General features: G+C 55.8%; 2 protein-coding genes across 5 annotated transcripts in view; one reads left to right on the top strand and one right to left on the bottom strand.

Annotated features, from left to right (window-relative positions):
- The window catches only part of MACROD1 (mono-ADP ribosylhydrolase 1), a 149,116-nt gene that overhangs the window by 62,000 nt on the left and 67,395 nt on the right, over window positions 1-19,721 (top strand). The window lies entirely within an intron of this gene.
- The window catches only part of FLRT1 (fibronectin leucine rich transmembrane protein 1), a 75,326-nt gene that overhangs the window by 20,665 nt on the left and 34,940 nt on the right, over window positions 1-19,721 (bottom strand). The window contains exon 1 of one of the 2 annotated variants that reach the window (XM_053560673.1): window positions 1,630-1,696. The exons of the other annotated variant lie outside the window; for it this stretch is intronic. The gene's annotated coding sequence lies outside the window, so the exon portion shown is untranslated. Of the gene's footprint in view, window positions 1-1,629; window positions 1,697-19,721 lie in introns of those variants that run through there. 2 annotated transcript variants of the gene reach the window in all.

Genomic DNA, 19,721 nt, shown 5'->3' with positions numbered 1-19,721 from the left:
GCCCTCACAACACAGCTAAGCAATGGGGGAACATCTAGAAACAGCTGCCAGGTGCACACTGTTATCCCCGGGCAGCGGGGAGACAAAGTGGGCAGGCGCCTGAAGAGGCCTCATCTGCCTGGAGTGCTCTTGTGCCTTTGAAATCTCCTCCATGCAAGGGCAGGCGGGGACTCCTGTGCCACAGCGCTGTGTGAGCGGGTTCGGGGTGGGGAGGGGAGGGCCAGCGAGGACAGCTTGCTGAGGGACAGACAGCTGCTCCCAGCCTCTGGGGCTGCAGGTGACAGTGTGCTTAGGAGCGGGTGGGGACTCAGCAGCCCTTCACATGCCTGCCCCGTTGCCCTCAGGAGGAACACAATGGCTGGAGTCTGCGTGTTCACACAGTGACTCTAGGCACAAAAGAAGGCAGAGGAACAGCCCCCTGCCTGCTGGCTCCCAGGAAGGAGGCTGCACTGTTGCTGGGCCCCACCCAGCAGGCCTTGCTGTAGCAGCACCCTCACCCTTGAGGGTATGCATGCAGCCTGGTGGGAGTCAGGGCATGATGAGACTGGTGCCACCAGCCAAGGCTGAAACCTGGAAACTGGACCACTTTTGCTGGGAGATCAGTGGCTTTTTGACCCTCTACCCCATCCAACCATGGAGCCCTCTGGCCCCTCAGCCAGGGAATGTGCAGGGCCTGTGGCATCCCTTGTTCCCTCCTGACCATCCTGGCTTTGATAATCTCACACAGGTTCCATGGTAGCCTGGCTGTGGAATGGGCCCCCTGCTGTCCACTGTCCACAGCTCTTGAGTGCATGTTCAAGCAGCATGATGTGGCTCACAGGCTTCGGAGGTAGGGGGTTACAGCTGGAGGAAGAAGCCAAGGAGCTGTCAGGGACACCCAGACTCTGCCCAAGGGGTGTTACCTCCCATCCTTGGCCACCCCATTCTTTGAGCCCTCTGCAGCCTCAGCTCCATTTAGGTCCTGACTTCCAACTTGAAACCTTTCCTGTCTTACTTCAGAAGCCCTCACCCCAGTTCCTTTGAGGGCTCCATGCAGTGCTGGGGATCCAGTGTGTGCCGTCAGGGACCATCAGCACCTCTATCACCAACCACACTCAAAGCCACGAACAGGGGTTCCCGGCCACACACCCTCCAGGGTCCTAGTTACTCAGTGCCACTGGAGGAAGCTGCCTTTCCTTCTAGGAGCATCCACTGACAGCTTCAGTTCTCCCCTTCCCTCCTGCCAGCTGTGCCAGCCTCAAGTCTCCAGGGACAGGCACCTTCTCACCTGGCTCCCCAGCTCCCCTCCTCTCCAGTTTCCTTGCACCAGCAGAAGCCCGTGCCAAGGGATTTTCGCCTCTGTGTTGGAAATCTCCCACCCCCTCCCCTCCTTCCCGTAAACACGATCTCTGGCTGGGAGCAACACTGTGTGCTCGGCCTGGTGGCCAGACTTTGTTAATATTTACAGCGAGTGGCGCAGGAAGCTATTAGCTTCCTTTTCTTGTTGTTAATTGAAAGAGGAGAAAATGGTTGTAACACTTCAAAAGAACTTAAAGCACAGCCTGAGAAACCAGCTGAATTGGGAGGAAGGGGAAAAGCAGCGAAAGAGAGAGAGACTATTTTAAATAAATAAAGCAAGCGAGCCCACACCTCACACGAGGGTAGAATGTCGTTCCTTCCCATCTTTGCAGACGCCTGGCTTTCCTCTGAGGTTTCCTTATTGTCTCTCATTGTATATTTTCCTTTTCATTTGGGAGCCTGCCTTAAGGAAAGAAGGAAAAAGAAAAAGGATCTGCAGCACACTTTTGTTAATACTGAGGCTTTTTGAAGCTGGGGCTAACGAGGCCCCTGGTACCTTTGCTCTTGGAGCACATGGGGCCCAGCCCCACCTGGCAGAGACAGCCCCAGATTTCCTAACTGGTAGCTACCTCACCTCCCCGGATGCAGGCCCAGACAAAGGACATCGCTAAAGTGATTCCTGGCCCTGGATGTGACCTCTGGGAAGTGCTTGAGCCTAAGTCCCCCTGTGGACCCCAGGGACAGCCAAAGAAGCCATAGTTGTAGTGGGGGCCTGGGGGCTTTCTGAATCCTGGTAGACAAGGCCCAGCATCCTCTGGGGGCTGAGAGCTCTTACAGGCAAGGACCGTGTCATCAGAAGAGACAACACCAATACCCAACTCAATAGAGTTCTAAATAGCCAGGCACATAGAGCCAAGTAGTTTATGCAGATAATAATACTAAAAGGCAGGGCGCAGTGGCTCACGCCTGTAATCCTAGCACTCTGGGAGGCCGAGGTGGGTGGATTTCTTGAGCTCCTGAGTTTGAGACCAGCCTGAGCAAAAGCGAGACCTTGTCTCTATTAAAAATAGAAAAACTGAGGCAAGAGGATTGCTTGAGCCCAAGAGTTAGAGGTTGCTGTGAGCTATGATGCCACAACACTCTACTGAGGGCAACAACTTGAGACTCTGTCTCAAATAATAATAATAACAACAACAACAGTAGCTACTATACACTGTGTCAGAAGCAGGCATTATTCATACATCACCTCACTGAATCCATGGGCATTCTAGCTACCATTTTAATTTTCTACCTGAGGAAATATATTCAGGAGCCTGCCTAAGATCACACAGTGGGTCCACTCCACTGCAGAGCCTGGATGCCCTCAAGTCTCACTGTGACTAAGGACTACAGGTCTGTGTTCAGATGGCAGGAGGCTGCGGGCTGGAGCTCCCTCTGCAGGTTCACAGGCCATATCAGTATATTAAAGGCTCTGAGAAGTCCTGCAGCAAATAACAATTTGTCTGTGTGCTCCAGTGGTTACCAGCTGCCTTTGTATTTGGAGACATCTGTTAACCTCCCAGGATTTGCGTCTTCTTCAAATCATTTTCCTAGTCTTTGGGAAGTGGCCGCTGTGTGCCAGGCAGTGGCCTTAGGCAGGTGACATGCAGTGGTGAGCACAGGCCTGTCCCTGCCCTCTGCCTCGCTGGCACCCAGCTCATACCCAGCAAGCAGTGGCACACGGGTGATGGCAGAATGAAAACAAGAGTGGACAGGGCCGAGAATCGGGGCTGGGCCCACGTGTCGTGGCCAGATATGTTCTCAGCCCTGAGCCACTCCCTCTCTGCCTCCCCCCTTCCTGGATGCAGTGCCAGGCCCTCTGGCCACACCCAGCCTCATTCTCCCAGATGGCATCTGGGCCCCTCAAAGTTCCCACCGTACCTCCCTCGGTGGGGTCAGAGGCCTCTGCCAGGCTCGGCACCTATTCCCTTCCCTTCTAGCTCTGTGACTCTGGCCTTGACATTCTGATCACATCTCCCCAGCCTGCCTGGAATACTAATTCTCCCTAGATGAAACCATCCGTGTTTAATTTTTTTTAAGAGGCAGGCAGAGAGACAAGAAAAGCGAGGGATCAGTGGATGGGAATTGGAGCCCTCCTGAAGCCCCAAGAATGTGTGGTGATACCAGCCACCCTGGATGCAACAGTGATCCTAATGTAGGCCAAGGTCAGGTCCCAGGAAGGATGATGGCCTTCTGAATACACCAAGGTGTGTTACAGGTCCTGGTCTGGGGGGATTGTTTTGGGGGGCCTCAGAAGAGCACCTACTAACAGTGGCAGTCAGGCTACCTCTCCCCATCCTGTGTTTGAAAATCAGGTTCTTCTCAGCTCCCTAGAGAAAATGGAGACTCCAGGCCTCCCCTAAGGTCACATGGGGAGAGAGAGAAGGCAGCCACCCGTCCCCTATGCAAGCTGAGAGCCCAGAGTTGGCTCAGCATGACCCCATACCTTCAGAGAGGTGCAGGGAGGAGCGGCCACAGGGTGACAGTGATGCTGTCAGTGGTTCTGGGCCTCAGTTGCCTCCGTGGTGCCCTGAAGTCATGGCCTATCAGGAGGGCCGTCATGAGAAAAGCAGGTAAGCCTGGAGGCAGGAGGCAGCAGGAGAGTGGTTGACAGCCTGGTGCTGGGGGAACCTGGGTCCTCTATGTCTCAGAACATCAGTCTTCTCATCTGGGAGATGGGGCTGATGATGAGAATGACACCCCGAGCCTGCAGAGAGGATTCCATGAGGCGCTGTGTGAATACTCTGAGGACCAGGTCCAGCTCACATTCCATTCTTTTTTTTTTTGAGACAGAGTCTCAAGCTTTTGCCCTGGGTAGAGTGCTGCAGCATCACAGCTCATAAGAATCTCAAACTCTTGGGCTTAAGCAATTCTCTTGCCTCAGCCTCCCAAGTAGCTGGGACTACAGGTGCCCACCACAATGCCCAGCTATTTTTTTTTTTTTTTTTTTGTAGAGACAGAGTCGCATTGTACCGCCCTCGACAGGATGCCGTGGCGTCACACAGCTCACAGCAACCTCTAACTCTTGGGCTTACGCGATTCTCTTGCCTCAGCCTCCCGAGCAGCTGGGACTACAGGCGCCCGCCACAACGCCTGGCTATTTTTTTGTTGCAGTTTGGCTGGGGCTGGGTTTGAACCCGCCACTGCATATGGGGCCGGTGCCCTACTCACTGAGCCACAGGTGCTGCCCCCCAGCTATTTTTTTTTGAGACAGAGTCTTACTATGTCACCCTTGGTAGAGTGCCGTGGTGTCATAGCTCACAGCAACCTCTAACTCTTAGGCTTAAGCGGTTCTCTTGCCTCAGCCTCCCAAGTAGCTGGGACTACAGGCACCTGCCACAACGCCCGGCTATTCTTGTTATTGTTGCCTTTGTTGTTTAGTAGGCCTGAGCTGGGTTCAAACCTGCCAGCCTCGGTGTATGTGGCCGGCGCCCTACCCACTGAGCTACAGGTGCCACCCTCACCCTCCATTCTTATCACTCATGAGAAGAAGATGCTCAGAAGGCCGCCTCTACGAGACTGTTGCAGCCTCAGCCCAGCCCCTGCAGGCTCTTCCCCCACTTCCAATTCTGTTGCACCAGCCCAGCCCTAGAGCAAGAGCTGAGGGCGTGCCAACCCCCCCTCACAAAACATCCCCACTTAACATCCTGATGTCCCCAGAGGGAAGAAGGAAACTGCAATGGCAGGAAACTTGACAGAAAAATGAAACATGATGAAATCAGCTGTGTAAATCATGAAATCCAGATCACAGCCCTGCTCCTTCTGAGGCAGGGTAGATGCCACAGAAGTCTGCAGACTGGAGATCCCGTAGCTGAGGCTGTGGGACCCCTGGACCCTATACAGGAGCTTCAAGGTGTGGCTGCCAAGGGCTCCATCTACCCTGGGCCTTGTGCCTCTTCCCCTCCGCTAGAGCAGCCAGCAGTCAGTGACCAGCTGACCTGAGGTCAAAAGGCTGCAGCGTAGGGCGGCGCCTGTGGCTCAGTGAGCAGGGCGCCGGCCCCATATGCCGAGGGTGGCGGGTTCAAACCCAGCCCCGGCCAAACTGCAACAAAAAAAAAATAGCCGGGCGTTGTGGCGGGCGCCTGTAGTCTCAGCTGCTCAGGAGGCTGAGGCAAGAGAATCGCGTAAGCCCAAGAGTTAGAGGTTGCTGTAAGCTGTGTGACGCCACGGCACTCTACCAAGGGCGGTACAGTGAGACTCTGTCTCTACAAAAAAAAAAAAAAAAAGGCTGCAGCGTGGATTCTCCCAGAGCCCCTGCAGATCAGACCACAGCCCATCTTCCATGGCTTTCTCCTGCTTCACTTCCTCCCTTAGGGTCTCCGGGGCAGGCAGGTTCAAGATGCATCTCAGGCTCTGCCTCTGTGGAGGCCCACCTGAAACAAAGCCCAAGCTGCTTGGTGGACTCACTGCCACCTGTCCCTCCATTTTAGTCTTGCGATACCTCTGCCTCAGACAAGGGGTCTACCTGGTGCCCCAGGACAAGGCCTGGGCCTGCCCAGTACTGGGCCTCCTCCTCCAGCCACGGCCTCTGTCCTCCAACTCTGACCCCAAGCCTCCCTGGACCTGCCATCCCAACCACCTGTAAGCAGGCAGAGCTGGTGCCGGGAGGGCACACAGCAGCAAACGTGGTTATCTGGCCACCTCCCTATCCACTACAGGGGCTGCGTCATAAATTATTATCGACCCAATGCCTCCTGGGCTAGAGTTGAGTTGGGGAAATAAAGCACTGGGCTCAATAATTGTGCCCTGCTGCCCGAATTTACTTACTTGTGGCTTTTCTACCCACTTGGAAACGAGACGATAAATAACTGCTGACTATTAGGCTCCCAGATGGGAAAAACAACGCGCAATCCATTCCCGAGGACAGGCAAGGGCTCGCAACCCACACGTCCCTCTGCCTTGCTGGTGCCCTCTGGATTCGGGCCGTTGAGTGCGTGAAACCCTGAGCCTGGCAAGACAGGCGAGGGTGTGTATCTTCACTTCCCCGGTCCCATTCTAGAAGGTTCTCAGCTCAGTTGGGCCCCAGTCACAGGCATTGTCATTCCTTTTGTTTGTTACCTGGACAGAGTCCTGTCCTAAGTGCTGAAAGAGCTGTTAAAACCCCACCTGATCCAACCCCTCTCACTTTACAGAGGGGCACACTGAGGTTCAGTGCTCTGCCCAGGGTCACACAGGGCAGAGCTGGGTCTCGACCCCCAGCATTGTCATCTCCTCAGGGGGGCAGGACCACCTACAACTGAGGCCCTTCCCCTCCTGTCATCCCTGCACCCCGGTGAGGCTGGCAGCCTCTTCAGTGGCCCTGGCCTCATCCCAGGGCCCAGTCATCCACTCTTATAAGCCGCTACTTTGTACCAGGCCCTGGGCCAGCTTCTCTCAAGCTGCCATCTCACATTACCAGCAGAGTCCCTCGCTCTGAGAACCTCCTTGCGTGGGGAGCCCCAGCACAGGTCAGAGGGAAAGCAGAGAGCCAGGTGGGCACGGTGACCCTGTCAATAGCTTCGGCTACTCTCTCTGGGATCTGTTCACCATGGCCCCTCCCTATGGTGACAGCTCCACATCGTCCCTGGCTTGTTTCCTAAACCCCACCCATGACTTTGTGAATGTCCCTTTAGCACCTCTGATGCCAAGTGATAACAGAGCAGCTGCTTCCACCCACTGGGAGCCCCCGTGCCTCAGGCACTGTTAAAGCCGCCTGCTGCCCGCACTGGCTGTTTTCATGCTCTTACTGACCTGATGGAGCACTACCATCCCCAGTTCACAGACAAGGCAACCAAGACTGTGAGAGGTTAGGTGACCAATAAGGCCGCTCTGGTTCTGAGTCTGTGGTGTTGGAAAAACCAGAACCCAGAGAGAAGGAGAGATCTGCTCACAGCTAGACAAATTGTCAAGGGCATGTGCCACCTGCAGCTGTCAACCTTCTGCCTCCTGGGTCAGCAGGGCAGCGGAGGCTGGTGGTGACTGAGGGCCTGCCACGCACTAGGCTGAGGCCTCATCTGCGGGGCTCATATCCCCACATGCATCCTATAGTGGGTGCCCGGGCCTCCCTCTCACAGGCAAGGACCCCAAGGCTCCCAGACAGTCTCACCTGAGGCCCCTTTGCCCTGAGGTCTGTGCCGCTGCCCTCCTCCCTGCCTGGCAGCTGAGCCTCCTGATGCAAGACTTCCCCTCACCTGGCTACGGCTCCCCAGGGTGCCCGCCTTGTCCCTCCCCAGGGGAGGCAGCAACTTTTGCCAACTTACTTGGAGAAGTCAGGCTGCTCTGAGTCCCCAGGGGGATCCACCTCATCTTTGCCGAGTACTTTTCTGAGTGACAGAGTCCCTGGGGGCCTGGGTGAAGGCAGGAACCATGCAGGGGGCCAAGTGACTATGGGAAGAGCTAGGGGAGGGGCAGATAGTGAAGGTGGGGGTCCACCTGTCTGCCAGCTACTCCCCCACCCTCCCCTACTTGGAACCACCACAGCCCCTCTCAAGGCTAGCCCTGAGGGGCCCTGAAACAGTTGAGGAGGCCCAGACACAGTTTGGGCCTCTCCTTGCCTCTCCCCTTGCCCAGAAATGAGGGCTAAGCCCTTGTCCACCCTCCCTCCTTCTTTTTCCAAAACAACCCCTAGGAAAGTGGTCAAGTGGACACCACAGTGCACAGAAAGTCACCCTGGGCCAGGTGTCCAGCCTTCGGCCATCCAGTCAGACATTCATGATGTGCCTTGTCCTAGGTAGAGGGGAGAGGACCCTGTAGAGGGCCAGGCTGACCATGTGGCCTCAGGGGGCACAGACATCAAACAGATAATCGCATATGGACATAGGACCTGTGGCTGCAGGCCTTGCAAGGCTGGGCCAGCTTTGCAGGTGAGGCTGCAGAACACTGGCACCAGCTGCGTCCCTTTCCCAGGGACACCAGTCCCAGCCTCCTGGCCCAGAGATCTAGCGAGGGGTTGAGACTTTGGGGAGTGTAGCTAGCTGGCCCCTCCCTGGCCTAGTTCTCAGGGAACCCTGCCCTCTTCATGGGAGGCAGATGCCTTTTGGGGTCCCCTCCTTCAGCCCAGGCCCTCCCTGTTATCCTGGCTAGTAGCCCCTGGGAGAATAAGGGGCTTAGGTTGGGGACTGGCCTGTGGCCAGGGCTGGGCAGGACCCACAGCCCAGGCGATGAGCCAGGAGTAGGGGTAGAGGGAGGTCTGAGTGGTTCTGCCCCCAGCAGCAGGCAGTGGCATCCCAGTCCCAGGGCTCCCAGGAGAGCAGGAGGTTGGGGCCCACACAAGTGGCTGCTGCCAGACCCGCAAACCTGGAGTCTCCCTTAACTGTGCCATCATTTATCTTAATGCCTGTGGCCCACATTTGGGTGCAAATAAAATCCAGCCCTGCATCATTTACTGGTGGGGATGTCCTGTGCCACAGGCAGAGGACAAACACCCACTGAGGGGTGTAGATCACTGTGGCTGGCTGTGGGGCTACTGTAGGGGGTGGCCTGAGGGCAGGGTGCAGAGTAGGTCTGGGGCAGCTGGGCACCCCAAGTGAGATGTGAGAGTGGGGCGCTGTCACCATGCAGGCCTGATGGGGAGAGAGATGTGGTAAAGGCGTCCCTGGTTTTCCTCTTTGTACCCCGCAATCGCCACTGAGGAGAGGACAGTGAGGGGAAGAGCCTGGGGCTCTCTCCTTCCTCCATCCTTGGCACCGACTGTCGAGTTCACAGGGTGGGTGATGAGGAAAGGGCTTCCGTCCTGCTCCACCGTGGCCGTGGGGGTGATGTGGGAACGGTGCGTCCTCAGTTCTCTAGGCATGGTAATATTCCCTCCTCAGTCCCTCCCTTCCTCCCTCCCTCCCTCCTCTACCACCCTTCCCTCCATGAATATGCACTGAACACAGACGGTGTGGTCCCCGCAGCATGAAAAGGAAAAGCAGCTCCAGCAGTGGAAGGGCAGGTGCAAAGGCCAGGGCAGAAGGAGGTCATGGGGCAGGGTCTGCACTTCATCCTGAGGGCGAAGGGGCTACAGGGAGTGCTGAGAAAGAGGGACAGGTTTGGAGGTAGGGAGGGAAATGTCCCAGCCTCTGAGCTGGGGGTGCTCACAGGAGCACGGTATGTGAATGTAAAATTCCTGGGGCTGTGCACTTCAGCTTGTGTGGTTGCCCATATGCACCTTACACCTCCATAAAACCACAAACAAATAAAGGAAGCTTCCCCGGGCTGAGCTAAGCCCCACTTTCCCCACCTCAGTCCTAATGGCCTCCCTCAGAGTCGCTCTGTGTGCCTGGCCCGCACTGGGCTCACACCCACCATGCACACTCTGTCTGCCCCAGAGCCCCCATTGCTACTCCACCCTCCCTCCCCTGCCCCTGCCCCTGCCCAGGGGGCTTCAAGGCCACTCACTATCTGCTAGGGGCAGGGGCTGTGGGCATGGAGGGGCACCAGAGCCACCTCTTCCGTTACTGCCCCATTGCACTGCTAAGGAAACTGAGGCCAGAAGTCAGGAAGCTGGCCTGAGCTGGCTTTGCTGGAATGGGAAGCAGCAGAGCTGTCATTTGCACACAGATCTTTCCACAGCAGAGCCTGCCTCAGCCCCGCTGGGATCCTGGGGCCAGGCCTTCAGACTGATGACATTGAACTTCTGCTTGGGACAGCTAGGCTGGGCCCTTTGCCAGCTCCACTGGTGGGCAGATTGAAAGCCCCCCTTGCCTGGGCCTGGTGCCCCTAGACCCCAAGGCAGGCAGTCCTGGCTGCTGTGCGGCCACATGGGGCAGAGGGACAAGGCTGTCCCTGTGCCGACCCATGCCATGGCTTGTGGTGGACCCAGCAGCCAGCAGGGGATGGACTTAGTGGAAGATTTATGAGCTGGGTTAAAATTTAATTTGGGTGGAAGATCCCAACCAGCCGAGCTGGCTGCCCCAGACAAATGGCCTGGTCCCAGCAGCCCCATGGTTGGGCCTGGTTCAAGTGCCAGCCAGCCTCTCCTGCCCTCCCTCCCCGGAAGGCAGGCCACCACCTGCAGAGAAATCATAGCACAGATCGGATCTGGGTGGGAGCAGCAGGCGCTGAGCCTTGTTTGCACTTCAGCTCAAAATTGAACAGGACAGAGTAGGCTTTGGGCAGCAGCTGCCTCCACGGTGCCCAGGGACAGAGCTGCTCTCCAGAAGAGCCCCACTAAGCACAACAGCTCCTCTCAGTGGGGAAGGGCACCCCACCTCTCCACTCAGACATGCCCCTCCCAGCTGCCCTCTACCCTCAGGCCCCTTATTCTGCCTAGTACCCTCAATCCTCTCTGGGGCCCCACTGCCTGAGCATGAATCCCACTGACATGGTGGGGGATCTTGTGAACCCCTCTGAGTTGCAGTCTCCTCACCTGTAAAATGGGAATAATAGGACTCATTACTATTAGATGATGCAAAGATTTAGAACTGCACACACACCTGGTCCCTCCGCCCCCAGACAGGCAGACTCTCCCGTCAGACAGCAGCATGAGGGGAATGATGGGGAGAGGGCTCTTTGATCCACACACATCCAAGGACTCGCCAATAATCTCGTGGCCTTGCTTCCCACCTGCGCCAGGGTGTCTGTCACCTCCTGGACCTTGGGGGTACAGCTCTTGGTTGCATAGTCTGGGCTTATGGGATGAGGGACAGGCTGGGGTCACCAAAGCATGGCATGGGGGCCCAAGCCAAATTGTGGCAGCACAGACACCCCACTGGGCTCCTCCACTCCCACCCTGCTGTCCCAGGCTGGGTCCCTCCTAGGGGCTTTCCCAATTTTACAGATAGGAAAGTGAGGCTCAGAGAGGTGAATAAACTGCCTAAGGCCTGTAGCCAGCATGACCCAATCTAGCCCCCCTGGACCTAAAGCTCAGACCCCTCCCACCGCCCCTGTGCCTTTTATGTGGTTCTGGGGTCCTGGGCCAGCTCAGGCTAGAAAGAGGGCTGGAAGTGCACATGGGCGGAGCACTGCCTGGGGGCTTCTCAAGGCTGAGCACTCATACACATGCCCATGTGCACATTTTCCTGCCATCGTTGGCAGGGATCCAGGCCTGGAAATAGCCGTGTCACCTTCCGAGGCTGAGTCCCTTTTCACTGCCCTAGGCCTGGGAGGAGGCTGAGAGGAAGGGGAGGCAGCACCTCTCCAGAACCATAGAAGGCACATGTGCCCTGCACACACACCTGTGCACACACTCAGGAGACTCATGCACACACACTTGCACCTGTATACAGCATGGGGAGGACACAGTCTCAGCCTCACTACTAGCTCCACCTCCTGAGGGACCAGTGAAAGTTGGGCCAGGCCCTGGCACCTGTTCCCACTGTGTAAATGAGACTCTCCAAACCAGCTGCAGCAGTGCCAGGGCTGGTCTGCTCTGAACAGTGGGCGGTCACCCCACTGTTCACCCCAATGCAGACCTCAGCAGGGCCACCACACTCATGCCCCAGCCAACGAGGCCCACACACACCACACGCACTGCTCATGCTCACCTAGCGCCCTCTCAGGTCTATCATGCTGCCCATGTGAACCTCTGCTTACTCACCCTTGACCTTGGGAGTTGGGGCTGGGGCACCCGAGGAGCCCCCCAGTACTCCCCTCCAAACACAAGGGCCAGAAGCAGTCTGCAGACCATTCCTGTCCTGATACTGGTCCCAGCTCTGACCCCATGTCAGCACCCGCTGCAACCTCTCATTGTTTACTTACATATTTATTTATTCCCAGCTCATCCTGTAAAGGATTTGCAGCAGCTTACAGAAATACAAAATAATACAAGAGGATCAAGAGGAAGGAGATGGGGTGGGGAAACCCAGGCATCTGAAGCCAACAGGCTGAGTCTAATCCTGTCTTTCACTCATTCACTTATTCATCTTTTGCCTGTGGACAGAGTCCCTTCCCCTTGCTAAGCCTCAGTTTCCTCACCTGTGAAACGGGCATGATGATGCCACCATGTGTATTGTTAATGAGACGAAATGAGAAAATGCCAGGAAAGATGGAGCCAGCGCTTGGCACACAGCAAGTACAGACGGCACAGGTGGCTTGTGAGAGGGAGAGGAGACAGGACAAGAATTCCAGCATGAGAGTGGAGCCACACAAGGGTGAAAGAAGGAGCTGGTGCTGAGATGGAGTAGGCACAATGCTGCCTACCTCTACCTCTGCAAAATCTGAGCCGAGGGAAACAGGTCTGGGGGGAGGTGAGCTCCAGGTCATCTCAAATGCCAAGGTCCAGGAATGCCCTCAGATTCCTCTTTTAGGGAAACCCCACAGGTGACACCCCAGACCCCACCTTCTGCCTATGAGGCTCAGATGGCTGCAGGGCAGAGAAGGGCAGTAATCTAGGGTCCCAGGTTGGGGAGCCCTACCCTCCCACCTGGTGCCTGCGCCCACAGAGGAGTCTTACCCCAAATCTGAGTTCCATTTCTGCCTTGAGCTCTGATTGCCATGGCACTACTGTTCAGCCTCCTTTCTTGTTGCACCCCCCAGTGCCAGCCCCCAACTACCCCCAAGCGCCTTATCCGAGGTTTCTTTGTGGGGTGGTGAAAATGTTCTGGAACTAGGAGGCCAAGGTTGTACAACCTTCTGAATACATGACGAAGCCCTGAATTCTACACTTTAGAGGGGTGAACTTTATGATATGTGAATTAAGTCTCAATTTAAAAAAACCAAATTTAAACTAAGCTTATGAAGAAAAAATATTTCAGACCCAAAGAAGGGAAAGAACTTGCTCAAGGTCTTAAGTGGGACACATAACACAGTTGAGACTTCAACCCAAGCCGTCTTAACTCTTCCAGTGATATAACCCCACTTCCCTCATTTGTGACTGAAGACAAGCTTGCATCTTGTCACTCCCTCCCTCACTGGCTTCCTGATGTTCCTATATTGGGCCCCACATAGTGGTCCTCAGGCCTGGCTACACTTCCAAATAGAAGTGGCTTCTTTTCCCTCCTCAACCCCACTCTGCTCACCCTAAGGATGCACCACCCTCTGTACTCACTGCCCACTCCACCTAGCCCTTTCCTCCAGGGGTCTCAGCTCCCTTGCACTTGAGTCAGGCCTACAAGGACCCCTGGGCCTCCGCTGTGCCTCTCTGCTAGCCTGTTTCTCTGCTCCAACCTTGCTGGACTTTTCTCTCTTTCTGTGACAACTAAAATCTCTTTCCCCACCAGCTTTTGCAGGGCCCTCTGCATGAGGACTGTCTGCCCCAGCCCAGATGGATCTAGCTCATTCCTCGGATCTTGGCTCCAACACCCCCCTGGCCTCTGCACACCCCTCTCCTAGTCACTGCCCTTCCCTCTTGCTCCAAACAGGCCTCCCTTTAACTGCAGCCTCCCAGGGAGCAGACCTTGTCCACCCCCAGTGCCTGCACAGAGAAAAGATGGGAGAGGGCCTGGAGCCAGAGCAGGGAGAGGCCATGGCCGCCTTGGACCCCTCCTCCCTTAACCCACACACACTGTCAGTGATTCCTCCTTTCAGAATCAATGAATCCACCCACTGCCCCCACCTGTGCTGAATGCTGTCTCTTGTTTGGGGACAGAACGCCCCCCCCCCATGACCCCTGGTCTGTCCACAAAGTGGCCCGAGAGCCTCTGAGAGCCTAAACCCATCACAGCTCTCCTCCTGGGACAGATCCATGCTCTTTGTCAGGGTCCACAGGCCCCTGCCCCACCAGCCTCCAACCACATTGGCTTCCGCCCATGTTCTAGAACCTGCCAAATCCCCACTGTGAGCTCTGTCTCCAAGCATTCTCCCACCCTGGAACAGTCTTTCAGATTTCCTCATGGCTTGTCTACCCACTTGGGGTACCATCCTGAGGGCAAAGCCTGCTTCCCTCTACCCCTGGGGCAGCTCAAAGCTCAGTGCTGAGCGCATGCATGTAGGGCAAACCATGAGAATGACTTGCCTGCCCGCAGGAGCTGTGGTCACCTCGGGAGGGACCACTCAGTCCTGTGGCCACCACTGTGGGACCCATGGGGCACAGGGCCACACTCCTGCTGCTGCCCACCCAGACAGATCACCTCCAGGGCATCCCTCCGAGGCTGCAAGGGGAGGCTAGGATGGAATAACCAGATTAGTCTAAGCGGCTCCTCTTGTTTCCCGGCGTAATTGGATTGAGGCCATGTTTCGGTGCAGCTGCATTTAATATTGTAATTCTGTAGCCGCCTGGCCCCCTGAGAGCCCCGAGGAACCAAAGCAGACTGGACTGGGCGGGAGTTAGGCTACAGGCAGGGCTCCAGGCTAGAGAAGAGGCTGGAGCCGGGATCTCCCTCCCCAGACCTGTGCCCACAGCAAGCCTGCCCAGCTCCCTTCTGCAGGGCAGCGTCCTTCTGGGTATGGACACGGCCCGTTCTGCGTCTCTGGGCCGGCCTCAAAGAGGGTTAAGGGTGGGAGGACGGAAGGGAGCAGCATCTCTAGCACCCACTCAGCAGGCTCCAGCCAGCAGGCATGCCTGTGCAGGGGATAGGCCATTCATAGCACCTGGATGCCCTTGCTTAGGATGTGAATAGAGCCCCTGGAACCCCAGCTGAGGAAGGGGCCAGGGAGAAAAGGCCAAGCTGGGTACAGGCCCATCCAGGCTCAGCTGGCTTCAGAGCGCAGTCTCCAGAGAGCCGAAGGGTCTAAACATATATGCAGTTGCTTGAATGTGAGCTCCCCCAGAGCCCAAAGGGGAGAGGTGGGGGAGTACGTCCCCCCTGCCCCCTGTGCATCTGCTAGTCTGTGCTATCAGTGGGTGTCCGTGTGTGCACGTGTACTGGGAGTGAGGGGGCCCCACCGCTCTGCCCCACCCTCCACCTGCAGCCCAAAGCCCAGCCAAGTCTCCACAAATGCCCATAATCACCTGGATCCTGGGGTCAGGCTGATGGGTCTTTAAAATCCAAAAGGGTGAGGGGAAAGGCTCTGAGAATAGGGCACAGCTGAGGAGAGACAGAGGTCAGGGCAGCCCCGTGACAAGGGTCCCTTGAGAAATGGCGCTGCCTTCCCTGACCAACCTGAATGTGAATGTTTCCTGCTGCCTGGTGGAGGCACCTGTTGGGTAGATGAGTCACTCTGGCTGTGCAGCTGGTGCCTGCCCAGGCAGCTCAGACCAGCTCTGAAGTCGTCAGGTGCAGAGCAGCCTCTCCCAGTCCCTCTCTGAGAGGGGGCTCAGGCCTACCTGGGTCAGGTGGGGGTCACCCCAGCATCTAGAACACTGGGCTGGGGTCTGTGGATCCCCCCGTCCTGGCCCATCTGTCTCCCTCACTCCCACACGCTCCCAAGGCTCCAGGGTCTGCGACAGCTCCCACCCATCACTCAGCCCTATTTTTAGGAGGTGATAACCCAGCTGTGAAAATTCACTCCATAGCAATCCCTTCTACGCAAACACGTCTTAGCCCCAAGCCCATGAGCGAGGAAGGAGCTTAGGAAGACAGGGCAGGGGAGCTGTCACCAGGCCTGGTCCCAGGGCAGCTCTCTTGAGTATGAACGATGGAAGTCCAGAGCCTGCATCTCGCCTTACTTTTGCCAATAGCATGCCCCAGCCCGCTCTGGGCCTCGGTTTCCCCAGCTGTAAAGTGAGCTGTCATCTCACATCACAGCCTTGTTATCACAGGGGATGGGAGATGGTCCTTTCTACCTCTTCCTTATAGGGTTGCCAGATAAAATAGAGGAACCCACCTAAATGTGTATTTCAGACAAACAACAAAAATGTTTAGTACAAGTATGTCCTAAATATTACATGAGACATTTATATTATAAAAACTATAGATTATTCATCTGAAATTCAAATTTAATTGGGCATCTGGTATTTTTATTTGCTAAATCTGGCAACCCTAGTTTCTTGGAGTAAGTCTCTCTCCAACCTCCCTGCCTCATCAGGTCCAGATGCTAAAGGAGGTGTGGCCAACAATTATTTGCTCCATCCTGGCTGCCCTGCCCCACCCCCACCCCAGGGCAGCCATCATGCTCTTGGCTGTGGTGCCACAAACCACCTACAGTCATCCAAGTGTTTGCCTGGATCAGTCTTCCAGCTCCTGAAGACGGAGAGGGTCAACCTCTTTCTGGGCTGTATGACCTAGGGCAATTTCACCTCTCTCTGTGCCTCAGCTTCTCCCTTTGGAAAATGGGCATAATAATAGTATCCACCAGAAAAGGCTGTTGTGAGGATTTCATGAGCTGATTCTGGCTGAGAGCTTAGAGAAGTGAATAAAAGTCGTCAGCCGGGGTGGCGCCTGTGGCTCAGTCGGTAAGGCGCCGGCCCCATATACCGAGGGTGGCGGGTTCAAACCCGGCCCCGGCTGAACTGCAACAAAAAAAAAAAAAATAGCCGGGCGTTGTGGCGGGCGCCTGTAGTCCCAGCTACTCGGGAGGCTGAGGCAAGAGAATCGCTTAAGCCCAGGAGTTGGAGGTTGCTGTGAGCTGTATGATGCCATGGCACTCTACCGAGGGCCATAAAGTGAAACTCTGTCTCTACAAAAAAAAAAAAAAAAAAAAGTCGTCAGCCTCCCGACCCCAGCACAGGGCCTAATGTAAATGAGACTTCATGCGTTCATTCTTTCTGCTGGTACATGTGACCAGCCTGTGACATGCCAGGCACTGCTCTGGGCATCTGAGAGCCTCTAGACCTGAGGTCAGAGTGCAGTGAGCTGAGTCTTTGGCTCAAGAAGTGGAGGGTCCTGGGGGGCGCCTGGTGAGAGTCAGAGGGCCTTGCTGAGGAAGTGGAGCCCTGCAGGATGAAACAAGGGGGGCAGGGAGCACAGGTGTGGCTCACTCCAGAAGCAAGGAGATGGAGGGAGTGGGGCAGGAGTGGGAGGGTAGATGCTTGGAAGTTCTTGGGTCAGGGCAGGGGTGACTGGCAGGGTCAGACAGTTTTAGGGAGATGCTCTGTCTGCAAGATGGATCAGCCAGGAGGCCACATGTGGAAAGGAGAAGCTAAGAGGCCAGTGTGAGGTGGGGTTGGTCCATCCAGCTTCCTTCCACCCCAGCCTAAGGCATCTCAAGATCCCAGGGCCAAATTAGGGGTCCTCCTTCTCCCTCCTCAGAGTTGGGTGGGTTGTCACCCCATATGCACATATCAAGATGGACAAATGGACAAGAGTCCATCCTGAGGAGGTCACCAGGCCAGAAAAGCCATCTACCTCTGCCCGCACCCTCAGTTTGAGCCTGTCTGGGGCTCTGCCACCTACTAGCAGGGTGGTTTGGGCAAGTTACTTAGGTTCTCTGAGCTTCAGTTTCGCCCATCTGTAAAATGGGAGCAGTATGGAATCATGAGGAGCAAAAGAAATGAGGGATGTAAAGTGTGCCCAGGTGCCCAGGGAATGGTTTGGACCCAGAAGGGTCAGTTCTGTTCAAATTGGGTGAGGGGGGATCATCTGGAGGGAGGGGCCAAGGGCCAGCCAAGGAGGTCCCAGCCGGTCTGGACATGACTCAGGATTCCCTGAGAGGGTGGACCTGGCACGTGTCTTATCAGGCTGGTCCAGGCTATTGACTTCAAAGCCTCACAAGCTACCCTCTGAGGTCACGCTCACTTCCTATTTTCTCCAAGTGGAAGAAAAAGGCCCAGAGAAGTCAGGGTGCTTCCTGGAGCCATACTGGGGCACAGGCTTGCTCCTTATCCCCACACCTTCCCTCTGTCCCATAGGAGGTTAGGATGGGGTCTTGGATCCCTGTACCTCCCTTTTTAGCTCTGGGGAAAGGGGTGCAGTGCTCAGGAGCCTGACTGACATGATGGGAAGTAACCCCTTTGGTCCCAAGGTGGCATCTCCCTGACTATGCAGGAGATTCCAAGAGGTCACCAGGGAGGCCACAACCTTCCCCACCCCAAGCCCAGCAACTTGGGAGTGATACCATTTAATAACCTGCTTGTTGCTAGAGAAACATGGACCTGGGCATTCTGGGCCTCTGGGGTAGCAGCTCAGGGACCCATAGGAAGTTTAATGATATCTGGCTGCAGAAAGGGAGGTTCAACTATCTGGACACTCTGGAAGAGCACAGTTCCCCACCTCAAAGAGAGTCCAGTTTAGCAGTGACAGAGGGTTGCAGTGGAGGGTCTCTAGAGAGGGAAGCTATGGCACAAAAGTGGCATCTGTATTGCTTCTCCACAGTTTATTTACTATGTGACCTTGGGCCAGAAACTCAACCTCTCTGAACTCCTTTTCTCATCTGTAACTGAGGGTCACTCAGGATCATATCAGGGGAGTGCCTTGTTGGAGCTCAGCACAGGCAGCTGCTATTATGAACCTCAGAGGCGAGAGGGCAGGACTCAGGAGAATTCTCCCAGAGCTGAGGCCTTGAAGGATGCATAGGAGTTCAGCAGATAGAAAAGGTGAGGGAAACTTCCTCATTAGCCTCACACCCTGATGGAGATCAGAGAGAAGCCCATGAATGGGATTCTTGGGTCTTGGGGAAGCCCTTCCTTTCTCAAGGCCTCAGTTTCCCTTTTCCCCATCATAAAAGGAGAATCATTGCCCTTAGCCAGCTTCACATCTAGTTGTGACATCCTAAGCAACTCTTCCTTTGGCGGGGAGGCAGGGCCAGATTGGAGAGGGGGGTACTCTCCCACCCACATCCCTCTGGCTGGCTGGGTTGGCAGGTCGCCTTGTGTAGACATGCTGGGAACTCAGAAGGCTGGCCAGATCGCCTCTCCCTTGTGACTGGGCCTCCAAGGCACCCCTGGGTGGGCGGAGCCCCAGCCCCCACCTCCAGTGCTCAGCCCAGCCAGTTCTCCAATACTAGAGCCCTGAAGTGGCTGGGCCAGACTCAAGTCTGGGGACTGACCATGCAAAGGTCTATAGCAGGCATCCTCAAACTTTTTAAACAGGGGGTCAGTTCACTGTCCCTCAGACCGTTGGAGGGCCTGACTATAGTTTAAAAAAAAAAAAAACTATGAACAAATTCCTATGCACACTGCACATATCTTATTTTGAAGTAAAAAACAAAACGGGAACAAATACAATTCACACCGCTTCATGTGGCCGCGGGCCGCAGTTTGAGGACACCTGGTCTATAGATGGCAGGCCTCCCCTCCCCAGTACAGGGCTGAACACAGCTGCTGCGTTTCTCCTGGGAAGCTGCAGTGTTTACCCTGCTGAGGCCCAGCTTTTACTCCCTGAGGAGTGTGTTTAGGAGGCGAGAACCCACGCGCACGCACACCATCTGACGCGCCAGACCGCACAGGCTCTCGGCCCAGCCGCAGATGCATATCCCCATGCCGGCTCTGACCTGCACCTCCTGCGCCTGGGCTCGGTGGCTTCGGCATGGCAGGCAACTGACACTAATGTTGAATTAATAAGCTAATTAATAAGCGCCACACAGGACCTCAGTTAAACCTTCCATAAACCTTCCAGTCCCAGTCTGTCCATCTAATGGGTGCCCAAACTGAGCCTTGAGAGGATTCAGTAACCTAGCCAGAGGGGAAGTCAGAAAAGTACCAAGAGGGGTTCAAAGACAGATCTTTGGGACCCTGAGTGTGGCCTGGG

This window comes from Nycticebus coucang, chromosome 14 (genome assembly GCF_027406575.1).
Source record: "Nycticebus coucang isolate mNycCou1 chromosome 14, mNycCou1.pri, whole genome shotgun sequence".
Taxonomy (NCBI): Eukaryota; Metazoa; Chordata; class Mammalia; order Primates; family Lorisidae; genus Nycticebus; species Nycticebus coucang.
The sequence above is the reverse complement of the archived record's forward strand: the minus strand, read 5'-3'. Positions and strand labels throughout refer to the sequence as shown.